The sequence below is a fragment of the Rhagoletis pomonella genome, unplaced genomic scaffold, assembly GCF_013731165.1.
Source record: "Rhagoletis pomonella isolate Grant_MI unplaced genomic scaffold, Rhpom_1.0 Rhpom_scaffold_00002, whole genome shotgun sequence".
In the NCBI taxonomy this organism is placed as follows: Eukaryota; Metazoa; Arthropoda; class Insecta; order Diptera; family Tephritidae; genus Rhagoletis; species Rhagoletis pomonella.
This window is the reverse complement of record NW_023458556.1, coordinates 88,531,317-88,543,569: the sequence shown is the minus strand read 5'-3', so window position 1 is coordinate 88,543,569 and position 12,253 is coordinate 88,531,317. Positions and strand designations below refer to the sequence as shown.

The following is a 12,253-nucleotide window of genomic DNA, read 5'->3' as shown; positions in this document are numbered from 1 at the left end:
AATTAGCAACAAGAGTTTACGGGATGTACATAGCTCAGTGGTTAACGGTTCTGACTTTGAACATCGAATTCGCAGGTTCGATCCCTGCTGAAGTCTAGAAAAAGAAGTCTGATGAGGAGATGTGGTGATCTCCGAAATAGTCCTATAACTTCTACCGCTTAGACTTTGTTGCTTTTTCAATTTTTCCTAATAAACAATCGTGGTACAAAGCTCAATAAAAATATTAAAAATAAAATGTTAACAAGCCACAATAACATTGACAAATTAAAAATTTAAAATTATCAAAAAATATCAAAATTGTATGCATGTCTGCCCGCCAAAAAAGAGGCCAAGGCGGTAATTAGTTATTTTCCATGAGGTCTCATCGTACGCAGAGATAAATAGTGCATACAAACTAAACATTTTGAAGTCTCTAAGTAATCCGTATGCGTTAATATCATGAAGCAGACATTCGCACAAAACAAATTGAAACACAAAAACTTTATTTTGAATATTTTTTTCGAGTTTTTATTGGTAATCAAACAACCGTCAAAGTTAACTCCAAATGTTCAATGTGGACGATTGTGTTTTCCAAAAAGCTATATTTCATTTAACAAGTTAAATGGGGCCAATTTGAACGTAATATTACACCCGCAAATATAGTAGACCAAGAAAATAAGTTTACGCGTCCTTCTTCGCCGTCAAATATTTTAACGGGTCTTTCTTCACTGAAGTTTTTTTATGCGTCTTTTTTCGCGGTCAACTTTTAAGTGCAGTCCAAAACGTCAAAATACAAAGCATGAATCTCTTTTATTTCTAAACCGGGCTAGAAGAAAAAGTCTAACTTGCGCAACCTAGTTAAAAATTAGCGTCTTACCGAGGTTGCGCACATTTGGCACTACAATCTGCTGAGGTTTAGAAATGAAAGAGACTCGATGCTTTGTATTTTGATGTTTTGGAATACACCCTTGTTTCAATTTAACGTTTAGTATTTACAGGCAAAACAACCCTTGTACGCTGATGCATGTCGTTGAAAATAGAAATAGATATGTAGATCTAGTTGGGCGCCCTCAAATGTGTTCGCATTTTTTATCAACATTTGCACTTTGTCCCCTTTTTGTGATGACCTGTAAAATATATCAGCGCTATTATATTTTACATAGTTATATTAATAGTTACATATTTTAGTTAATTTTTTTACTTTATTCGTCAAAAGTGAGCAATTGTTCAATGCAGCCGGCCTTATATACGAGCCTCCAGTAAATCGGCTGATGGGAGAAAAGGCAGCAACATTACTGTTTCTGAAATGTAATATGCACCTTTTGAACTTTACTACTAGATTAAAACACTGTATGGGTTAAGCAAGCACTGGTTTAATGTTCCAATAATTTATAACTTAAGTTGATTATAGCTTTTTTAATGTTATTCCTAACATTCGCATTCGCATTCCGAAAATTCGCATTCACTTTAGCGAAGGTGAAAAATATGACATTCGAACATGTATGTGTACTAGAGGATCACTAAACCAATGGTTTCGTTTTGTGTTGTGAGCACAAACTTTATGTTTCGTTTGTTTCCCTATTTATCAGCTATCGCTATCCTGACGGAAACAAGTGATTTTTTTTTAAATCAACTAATTGAAAGACTACTTTAAAACAAATGCAATGAGTAAATGTTTCGAATTTCTATACTATTTTTAATTAGAAAAACAAAACAATTTGTGTCTTGGAAGTATGAAAAAGCATTTGTGAAGTGCAGAACGCAAGCGTATTTAAAAGAAACATACTGACTTTGAAGTTGTGTAAACCAAATTCATTTGAAAGTAGTTGAAATTAAATGCAGAGTCGGACAGTCGACTTGCTGTTTGCACACAATTCGAACTGAACATTTGAAAGCACATTTACATGTCTGGCTGTAGCCGAGCATGCAAAGATGTTTGCTACAATTAGTTGCAAAGAATTTCCATGTTCAAATCTCATTTAATTTTCAATTTTTAATTTCGGTTTTTCTTAGTTATGAAAAAGCATCCGTGAAGTGCAGAACGAAAGCGAATTCAAACGAAACATACTGACTTTGAAGTTGTTTAAGCCAAATTCATTTTAAAGTAGTTGAAAATACATGCAGGAAAAGGCAATGGACTGCTTCCTAGGACATCGCCATGTTAAATAAATGAGTTCGTTGCAGGTAAGATAGTGAGAATTTCAATTAGTTATCATTGAAAATAAAGTAGTTTACAAATTACTTTCAAACTAATTCAATTTCCTGCAGGGTAACGCTAGCAGAGTAAAGCTACCGCTCGCAAAATATTTCCGAGTGATTTGAATCGGTTGTGTTTTATTACCCAGCATGAGCGAAACTAAACGATTCCGAAACGCTTGCTATTGTTTGCTTGCGTTCTCTGATTTTAGGTAAACAATGCTTTATCACTTCGATATATGTACATACAGTTACTCCGAAAATTGAGCATACGGCTCCTTTTTGTTAATATTCGCAATGTTTTACATGCTAAAACCGTTTTGTAAATTTTGTATTAAAATGTGGCTTATATTTTAGCAAACCCCATTTAAATCCAGGAATAAAACAGTGTATGAAAATTAAGAAAAATATGCAAAGTTTCAGCAAAATCGCGAACTTTTTAGTACGAATTTCAATTTTCGTACACTGTTAATTCTTGGATTTAAATGGGGTTTGCTAAAATATAAGCCATATTTTAATAAAAAATTAACAAAGAGATTTTAACATGTAAAACATTGCGAATATTAACTGTATGTATGTATCGCTAGCGGATAAATTTTTTGTATAAAATTGTCTGCTTTTTGCATTTGTCCAATACTCATTAGGATTTTAAACGTAGCTATACACCTGCCCCGCATGTGGGCAAGGTCCCCATGAAACCCAGCACCTCGTCTCATGCACCTCCAATCCTACGACCCTGACACCAGAAACGCTCTGGACCGCGCCTATCGACGCTGCCCGCTTTCTCGGCCTCAGGCTTACAGAGTCGGAGGATGCAGACGACGATACATGGCAGAACCTGGGGGGGTTGAGCACTGCTGCTACAACAACAACAACAACGAAGAAAATCAATTCAAGTCCCAACATTTGAGAATAAATTTTGAGAACGGCTGTGGGTGAGTGTGCAGAGATGCTTGCTGTTATGTGCTAACTTTTAGAAGAATCGCTTCTTCCCGTCAGAGGCAACATGCTAAAGTGATAATGAAAATTTTTGTTTTGTATCTCCGAATTATGAAAAAGCATCTGTGAAGTGCAGAACATTAGCGTATTCAAACGAAAAAATCAACAACCAAAAGTTTGGTTAATGTAAGCAAAAGTGTCGTCAATTGTACCAAATCATTGTTGAAAATATCAACCAAGGAATTGTTAATATTAACCAAAAATCACGTTCATCCCTTTTCAAGTTCAAATTTGGTAATATTAACCAATTATTGGTTGATTTTTTTCTCAGTGTATGGATTAATGTACAAATACGATTTCTAAAATTGCTAGCTATACATAGGAATGTTCCTACATGCGGGGCAGGTGTTTGCCACTTGTGCATTTAGTCGGCAGAGGTAACTGTTGAGTAGGGTGCACCTGGTCTCTCTGCGCAGTTCAGTTTCCTCTAAATTTATGGGCGGCGGTCGACCACCTAAGACAATGTTGTCATTGCGCGTGCTGAGGCTCGTTCTGACCGTATCGCTGTGTAGGGTGTTGAGCTCCGCTCTGTATCTTGCTACGTCGAATGGATGATTTACGTACGGCTCAATGTCTGTCTTCCAGTCGTGCAGGTGTCGTCTCACGTGTCGTGGGAACGGTTCGTTTCGAAGCAAGGCGTTGTTGGGGTGGTTCTCTCGGTGACAACCCACGAGATATTGCTTCGACAGCATGGTGTTATGTTCTTTTACCGCCAGAATCTGGCTTTCTTCATGGAGGTGATGCTCGGACGACATGAGATGTCGGCCTGTAGCCGTACGTAGAGCTGCGTTCTGGCAGGTTTGGAGATTCCTCCACCGGGTGTCGCTTGTCCCCGCCGTCCACACTGGTGCCGCTTAGTTAGCCACTGACCGGCCAATTGCCTTGTCAGTCGCGAGCTGAGTTTCTTTGTCGGCTCCCCAGGTGCTGCCGGCTAGCGGTTTGAGAACTTTGTTCCTGGCCCGGAGTTTGTTACATGTGGCTGTGGCATGCGGGGAGAAGAAGAAAAGGCTATCGAACGTCACTCCTAGGATTTTAGGGTGATTAGTCGTCGGTATTTTGGCGCCATCGACGAAGACGTCCAGTTCTAGCCCTTCCTCCTTGGTCCAGGTGGATTTTGCGGCGGAGATTTGGAGGCTTCTTGCAGTGAAGAAGTTGGAAAGATCGGACTATCTCGGTTATTTCATCGCAAAGTCTTCGTCGTTTGGTTTGGTTCTGCACTTCACAGATGCTTTTTCGTAATTAAGAAAAACCAAAAACAGAAAAAAATAAAAATGATGCCGCTGACCGCATTCGTACTCGAACCTGGCTGAAGAAAACAAATAACAGCAAGCACCTCTACACGTTCAGCTACAGCCAGACATACGAATTTGTTTTCAAATGTTCAACTTGAATCACATTTCTTACAATCAATCGGTAATCTTACCATGAAAAATCCAAACAATAACTTGGTTGAAAAAACCATTGTACTTTTGACTCAGTGTATGAACCTACTGTAGTATATAATTATAGTATAAGTATTGGGCGGGTCAATTTTTTTCGACATCGTTCCTAGCAGATTCGGAATCTACTTACATACAATCCTAAGAATAAGAGTCCTTTAGACCATAGCTCTAAAATCCATTTCGAGCCTGCGCAATTTTAAAAGAAAATATCTCTAATTAATACTAAGCCAATAATAATAATAAGTAAATATTAACTAAAGAATAGAACTGGTGCTCCGGAGTTTTGTGATATGAAAAATTCATTTCTGATATCTATTTTTTATTTAAAGAACCACAAGATGGCGCTTCAAAGCAAATCTACTATATATTTGTGGAAGTATGTATGTATGTATGTGCCAAGTTGTAGCCTAAACGGTTGGACAGAATCGAATAAAATTTTGCCAGAGTATTACCATGACTCCTGGACTAATAGGATAAAAAAATTGGGACTCGCCAGGGGGGGCCTCGATGGGTGGCACCTCCCACAGTGAAAATTTTTAATCAGCTCTAACTTCGGAATTATAGTCACATGAACTCGAAATTTGAAATGCACAGATACCTATGGTAGGTGCTTATAGAAAGATACATATATGTATATAAATGAGTTTGTAAAAAGGGGCGTGACACATCTTCTAATCTTTAATACATATATACTAAGTTAATATACGGAATATTTACTAAAGTGTTACGAACGTTATTTTTTTAATACAATAAGAAAAAAATAACTATAATTTAAAGGAGTGACTCACAATGGCTAGAGTCGTCGCATGAGTGTATTCTTTCATATACATATATATGGGCCGTTCTTAGAGTTATACATTTTTCATCCACTCGCTTATTCCTAACCTAAAATTTTAAATAAAAAATTTGGCAAGTTTTAACCGCTCATACAGTACAGGTAGCAGTTTAAAATGGGTAACAGGGTAAACTTAATAAAGAAAACATATTCTCTGGTTAAATTAATAAGCCTGCCCGGATAACACAAAATCCTAAGCTTGATAAACATTTGGTGTTATTAAAGTTTTATAAAGCTCTACTTGTAATTGGGAGAAATGCCGAAAAAAACATTGGCTGAATTTCTTTGTTCATTCTGAACGTTTGGAATAGACTTTTTTGTTTATTTATTCTTAAGAACGTTCCTGGTGATATGTTGACGTATATCTCAAAAGCATTCTGTTTATTCCGGCTGTAAAATGGGATTATCCGGAATGTATAAAGAAACGCAGCCATTATAAAATTGATTGATTGATGGATAAAAATAGAGAGGGAGTTATGGCTATGACAATAGAATGTAGAAAAATGATACCTCGAGTTGAAAGCAAACAGGATCTAAAACCAAAAAAACTATAAATACATTGTTAATCATAAAAAAATTTATGATTCGAAAAATAATTTTGAAGTATTGTAAAATTTTATATTTTTTTTTGGTTTTTTTAAGATAAAGTTTTATTTACTTACAGTAACGAACAAAAGTATTGGCACAGTGAATTTTTAGCAAATAGGCAAAGTTTCTAATTTATTTCCGATAATTTTTTATAAAAACATAGTTCATACTACACCAAAACACATAAAAATGAAATGTGTAAATTTTGTGAAAAACTCAGGAAAATTCAATAAATTTGCATACTAATTTGCAACTTTCTATACATATTTTTTAGAAAATTTCCTAGTATGCAGTTTAATAATCCATTAAATTTTAGTTTATCAAAGTGCAAAAAAAATTGGGAATAAATTAAAAAGTTTGCATATATGTATTGCGAAAATTCACTGTGCCAAAACTTTTGTTCGACACTGTACATATAAAAAAATATATACAGTAACTTCTCCTGTTACAATAGTAAAAAATATGTAATTCGCTTTGTAGTGTAATCTTGCGGTTCTTTAAATACAAAATAGATATCAGAAATGAATTCTCGTATCAATAAACTCCCAAGCACAGGTTTGCATTAAAAAACAAACATCCGTAACACTTTATTAAATATTATATATTTTATAAATTCGTCGGAATATTTGTTTTTTTATGTATGTTACCGCATAACTTTGGACTACGTTACCCGTTTTCTATAATTATGGACTAAAAAGTAGAAAATAATATTTCTCAGTCCCATAGAATTTGTTTCGATAACTTTTGATTTTGAAATTTTAGCAAAAGTCATTATAAACAATCTATGAAATTGAAAATGAAAAGCGTGGGGCGCATGTAATACACTTGAATTGATATGAAAAGTAATATATGTATGTATGTATGTGGGTATATGAATAACTACTGCTTAAAATCGATTTCAAAGTTCTACTTTCGCTGTAGAAATTTTAGGTCTACGTTATGTAGTTTGACTATTGTCAATTAAATCGAATGCTTTGTATTGCATGCGCTCCACGTTTTTCATTTTCAATTTCATAGATTGTTTATAATGACTTTTGCTAAAATTTCAAAATCAAAAGTTATCAAAACAAATTCTATGGGACTGAGAAATATTATTTTCTACTTTTTAGTCCATTTATAAAAGCGTTGTATATTAAAATGTTTTTTTATATTATTTATTATTATTTTGCCTCTCCAGTAAAATAAAAAATTTGTTGGTTAGGGCCTTTGTGAATTTAGGTGACGATATGTATATGTGAGGCAAAATTCATCAAGTGTACCATGAAAAAATTTTATGTCAGCATTTTGATCAAACTCCACCACGTTATTGCTATAGTCACTGCTAACCAATTTTTTTCTACCGCCAATTTTGTCGAGTTATACGAGCTTAAACATGCAAATGCCGGTAAGCCTTTCATTTTTGTCGACAATAAAACAATGGGTCGAGTACGAATAGCAACGTAACACGGTTCGGTTGCCAGCTGGCAACGCAAGTGGAAAGAAAATTTGTATTACGAATGGCAACTATCGTCAGTTGCTGTAGAGTTATCGATAATCGAAATTTGACAGTTCGACAACCAGCAAGCGGCTGTAAACAAGCCGTGCGGGTAAAATTAAATTATTAAAATAAAGAGTTTTAAAGAAAATACAGCAATAAAGCTAAATTAATCACAATTATTTGTTTAAGAGGAAGAGAAGTGCATAAACGCGGCCTCAATCAGGCGACATTTAAAGGATAATTCCAATCCTCTAGAGCTACCCCGTGCACTGTAAGCAAAAGTTAACGCTTTCAAGGTTTTTCTTTTATTATCGTTTTGTGTTCACATTCAAAGCATATTGAGGACTTCCATAAGAAGCTGTAGTATAATTGGTTAATAAACAATGAACCACTTCATTCAACTTCAATACCTCCGCTCATAAAAGCTTGGGCACTTCTTCGATTTTTCGCAGAAGGAAGTGCAACAGCCATGACTTTAATTTGGAAAACTTGGTGTGTCGGTAGTTTTAAAAGAGGATAAAGGAAAAAATTTGCAATCAGTGTTCGCTTTTGTTTCGCCAAAAGGGCGTACTCCACGGGGACCAAAATTTCAAGTTATAGTTTTGTTATATTCACCATATTCTGTAAAAACAAACTGCATTGCAAAATGTTAATATCGTTCAAATTATTAAAAAGTAAAATATATGACACACATTTCAATTTTTGCTCCTAAATATGCCCCAAAAACATTCCCAGCAACCACAAAAATGTAGTCACGCCTGTCTACACACTTTGTAGTAACTGCAGTTGTCAGTTGAAAGTTGCTAGTTGCCATCTGTAATATCGTTTTGGCAACTAGCAACGCAACTGAAGTTTGCTGAATCCGAATACGAAATCAAAAAGTAAGAGAGTATAACAGTTTTTGAGATATAGCTGCATTTCGGGGTTTTCAGATATGAATTACAATTTTCTTTGGATATAGTTAGCTATTTTTATGAAATTTTATTAAGAATTTTCCGCTAAATCGGAATACAAGAAAGTATAACAGTTATTGAGATAAAGCCGAATTTCGGCTATTTGGGATCTGAAAAAAGTGCACTCACTTAATTGCACAAACAACAAGTAAAGAAGTATAAGTTCCGCCGAAACCGAATTTTATATACCCGGCGCAGGTTTCAACTATCGTCGTCCCAACTTTCTTTAAACTACCTAAAAGTCTATAACAGTATTAATTATTGTTAACAGCTTGTTATAAGTATTAACTTGGAGAAAAGGAACGTCCTCAGTTATTGAAATATCGGAGTTTTCGTGTATCCGAAAATTACCGTTATGCGGGAAGCTGGTGCAATTGTAGCCCGATTTGAATAATTTTCAACGAATTGCTTTTTCGTACCAAGGTTATAAAATGCACCAAGTTTGGTAGAAATTGATAAATCGGTTACCGAGATACACATTTTGGTCATAAGTGGGCGGAGCCACGTCCAAAATCCAAAAATTTATAATAATCCAATTTTATACTCAGTGGTTATTGCAATAATCGATTTTGAGTCAATTAGCTTGAGTAGTTACTGATTTATCGCAGTTTTCGTGTTTCTGTAAATTACCGTTATATGGGAGGTGGGCGTGGCTATTGCCCGATTTCAAAGATTTTCACCCAATTTCTTAGCTGTATTCCAATCAAGGTTATTACCGAGTTTGGTACGGATTGGTGAAGCGGCTACTAAGATACAGTATTTCATCATAAGTGGGCGGGGTCACGCCCCTTTTCCAAAAATTGCATAATAATAATATTTTGCACAAAAATTCTACTTCACATACTGTTTTTGAACAATTTGTATCCAATATTTACTGCAATATCATCGTTTTTGCATTTTTCCCAAATACTGTTATATGAGGAGGGGGCGTGGTTACAGTCCGATTTCGCCCATTTTCAATAGCAACCTACCTTGGATAAGGGGCAATCTATATACCAAATTTCGTTGAGCGCATTGTTTAAAATACGCAATCAATTTTTTTATTGCAAATTTTTGGCAAAAAAAAAGATTTTCAAAAAATTATAGTTTTCACCAAAAAGCTCGGAAAAAGTTCTAATAGGTCGGCAATTTTCGATTCTCTGTCATAAGTGCAACATGAGATAAAAGTTTTAAGAAACCTTTCGTATTAGATGCAAATAAAAAGGATTGGCTTTGTTTTGTTTTCGTAATATTGCAGCAAAAAGAGTTAAAAGCACAATGCACGTAAGCTAAAGCATCTACTAGTTTTTTGGTTTAATATTGTGGAGTGGTCACGTTTCAAGTAATGATTATATTGAGCTCATAAGCGGTTTATTTTAATAAAATATTTGAGAAATAAAAACAAGCTTAATTGGTATGAATTATACGTAGCTGCTACTTCGGAGATTACCAAATCCAATATATATAAGACAAGCCTCCAGTTCCTAACCACATAGCGCTCAAACAGTTTTCAATGCATCCATACAGCCTGAAGGTACACTGAAAAAAAATCAACCAAAAATAGGTTAATATTACCAAATTCAAACTTGAAAAGGAATCAATGTAAGTTTTGTTTAATATTAACAATGCTATGGTTGATATTTTCAACAATGATTTGGTAATATTAACCACATTACATTAAACAAATTTTTGGCTGCCGATTTTTTTGTTTGAAATTTTCTGCTCTTCATAATTCGAAGATACAAAACCAAAATTTTTTATTATCATTATTAACATGTTGCCTCTGACGGCATTTGAACCCGGACCTTCAGAAAGTTTGCAAATAACAGCAAGCAACTCAACACATTCAGCAAATTTTGTAAATTTGCCCTCAAATGTTGAACTTGAATAAATTTTCTTCGTCGTTTGATCGTGTTCTGCACTTAACAGATGCTTTTCGTAATAAAGATGAACAAAAAACAAAAAATTATGTATTGCCTCTGTCGGCAACCGAACCCGAACCTGCTGGAAACCCACAAATAACAGCAAGTATCTCTACAGGTTTAGCTGCAGCCAGACATACAAATACGCTTTCAAATATTCAAATACAATCACATTTCTTTCAATCGGTGCATTTACTATGAAAAAAGCAAACAATAACTCGGTTGAAAAAAACATTGTTCTTTTGGCTCAGTGTATGCGTTTAAAAGTTATAATCCAACTATCGCGTTTCCTTTTACGCGATATCATGTGCACTTGATTAATTAGGAGTTTCGTATCGAAATATGAATTTTCATATGGAACATTTCTGTTTCGAGTAATTTTTGCTGTTTTTTTTTAAGTGCCATTCAAATTTGAATCATCTGTTTCATACATTGAACGCAAACAAGTGTAAACATAATATACCAGGAAGCGTTCCAGTACTCGGTTATCTGGCAAATGGCATAACAAATAATAAAGTAAGTGTCAGAAGTTTCAAAATTTTGCCCGAAGAGTGTTTGCAAAGTGTTACGCACATGCGCATTTTTCTTTTACTAAGTACCTACTGCATTTATACGGAAATTAATTTTTTTGCTACTAAAATTGTTTGATGCACAGAAGTAGTATAGGTACGTTTATCAGACGTTGATACAAAACGATATAAGCTAACATCGAATTGTTCAGGGAAACACGTTATAAAAACGCATATACATTCTTGTGAAAAACTAGGGTCACGATATTTTGACCAGTTTTGACTATTTTTCTTTCGTTTTTCAATGTTTATAAGTTTTTTTTGTCAAAGTCTTGTTAGTTCTGGGATATTCCATTGTGACAAGTGGGGCATTTTACTCCAGAATGTGATCAATTGTGAATTATAAATATTTTTTTCATAGACCGATAACTTATGTATAAAATTCCTTTCAAAAAAATAGCAAACGATTTTTTAGTTCTATGCTACTATCATTTGAATGAATGTGACTGGTGGGACACTGAAAAGAACTCTATTTTACCTTTGTGCACTTAAAGACGAATTATAGCAAAAACAACTAATTTTTAAGGCAGATTTTTTTGTACCCCGTACCCTATATGCTTTCGTTTTCATAAAAAATTTGGCTAAAATAGGCTTCATAGACATTTTAAGAAATATTTAAATTTGTGACTGGTTAGACAAGTCCTTGTAACTGGTGTAAAGTAATTACATACATACGTGAAGTAAACGTTTCCATAGACAAAAGTTATAGCTTATTTTTATTTTTTAATATTTTTCAACAGGTTAATGCAGTCATTTATCAAGAGTTACTACTGAGATAGAGACAACTAAGACATTTTAAAATCTATGTCGTGTTCCTCTTTTACATGGAATGACCCTTATATACCACTTGACACTATATACATACATCCTCATTTCAAACTTTGTAGAGAAATTTAAAAAAATTAACAACAAACTTTTTATTAATAATTTTTAGAAAAATTCCAGTACGCAGTTTTGTAGTACATCAAGTTCTAGTAATAAGGTGCAAGTTTCAGGAGGCTAAGAGTTCGAACTGATTTTTGATAATTTTTTTGCCGACGGTGATTTTCGATTGCCACATGAATTGCATTTATACAAAAAATTTAATTTGTGTGGCATATTTAGAGGAATTTTATTAAAAATAAGTGAAAAAATGATATGGCAGCATAATTTTCTTACGACTCTCTTTGCACTTAGAAACTTAACTCAGAAATCAAAAATCTATAGTTCTCCAAGTTTCTAAGCGAAGTTGTTTTTGGGTAAACACATACACGCGCTGCTCATTTGCTAGACACACGATTTTCAAGGCAAGTCAAATCTAAGACTTGCATAACC

General features: G+C 34.3%; 1 protein-coding gene across 1 annotated transcript in view; it reads right to left on the bottom strand.

Moving 5' to 3' along the window:
* LOC118755845 (syntaxin-binding protein 5) overlaps positions 1-12,253 on the bottom strand; it is a gene marked incomplete at its 5' end in the record, with an annotated part of 814,838 nt that overhangs the window by 683,669 nt on the left and 118,916 nt on the right. Inside the window, 1 exon segment of the mRNA XM_036490656.1 lies at positions 9,899-9,987.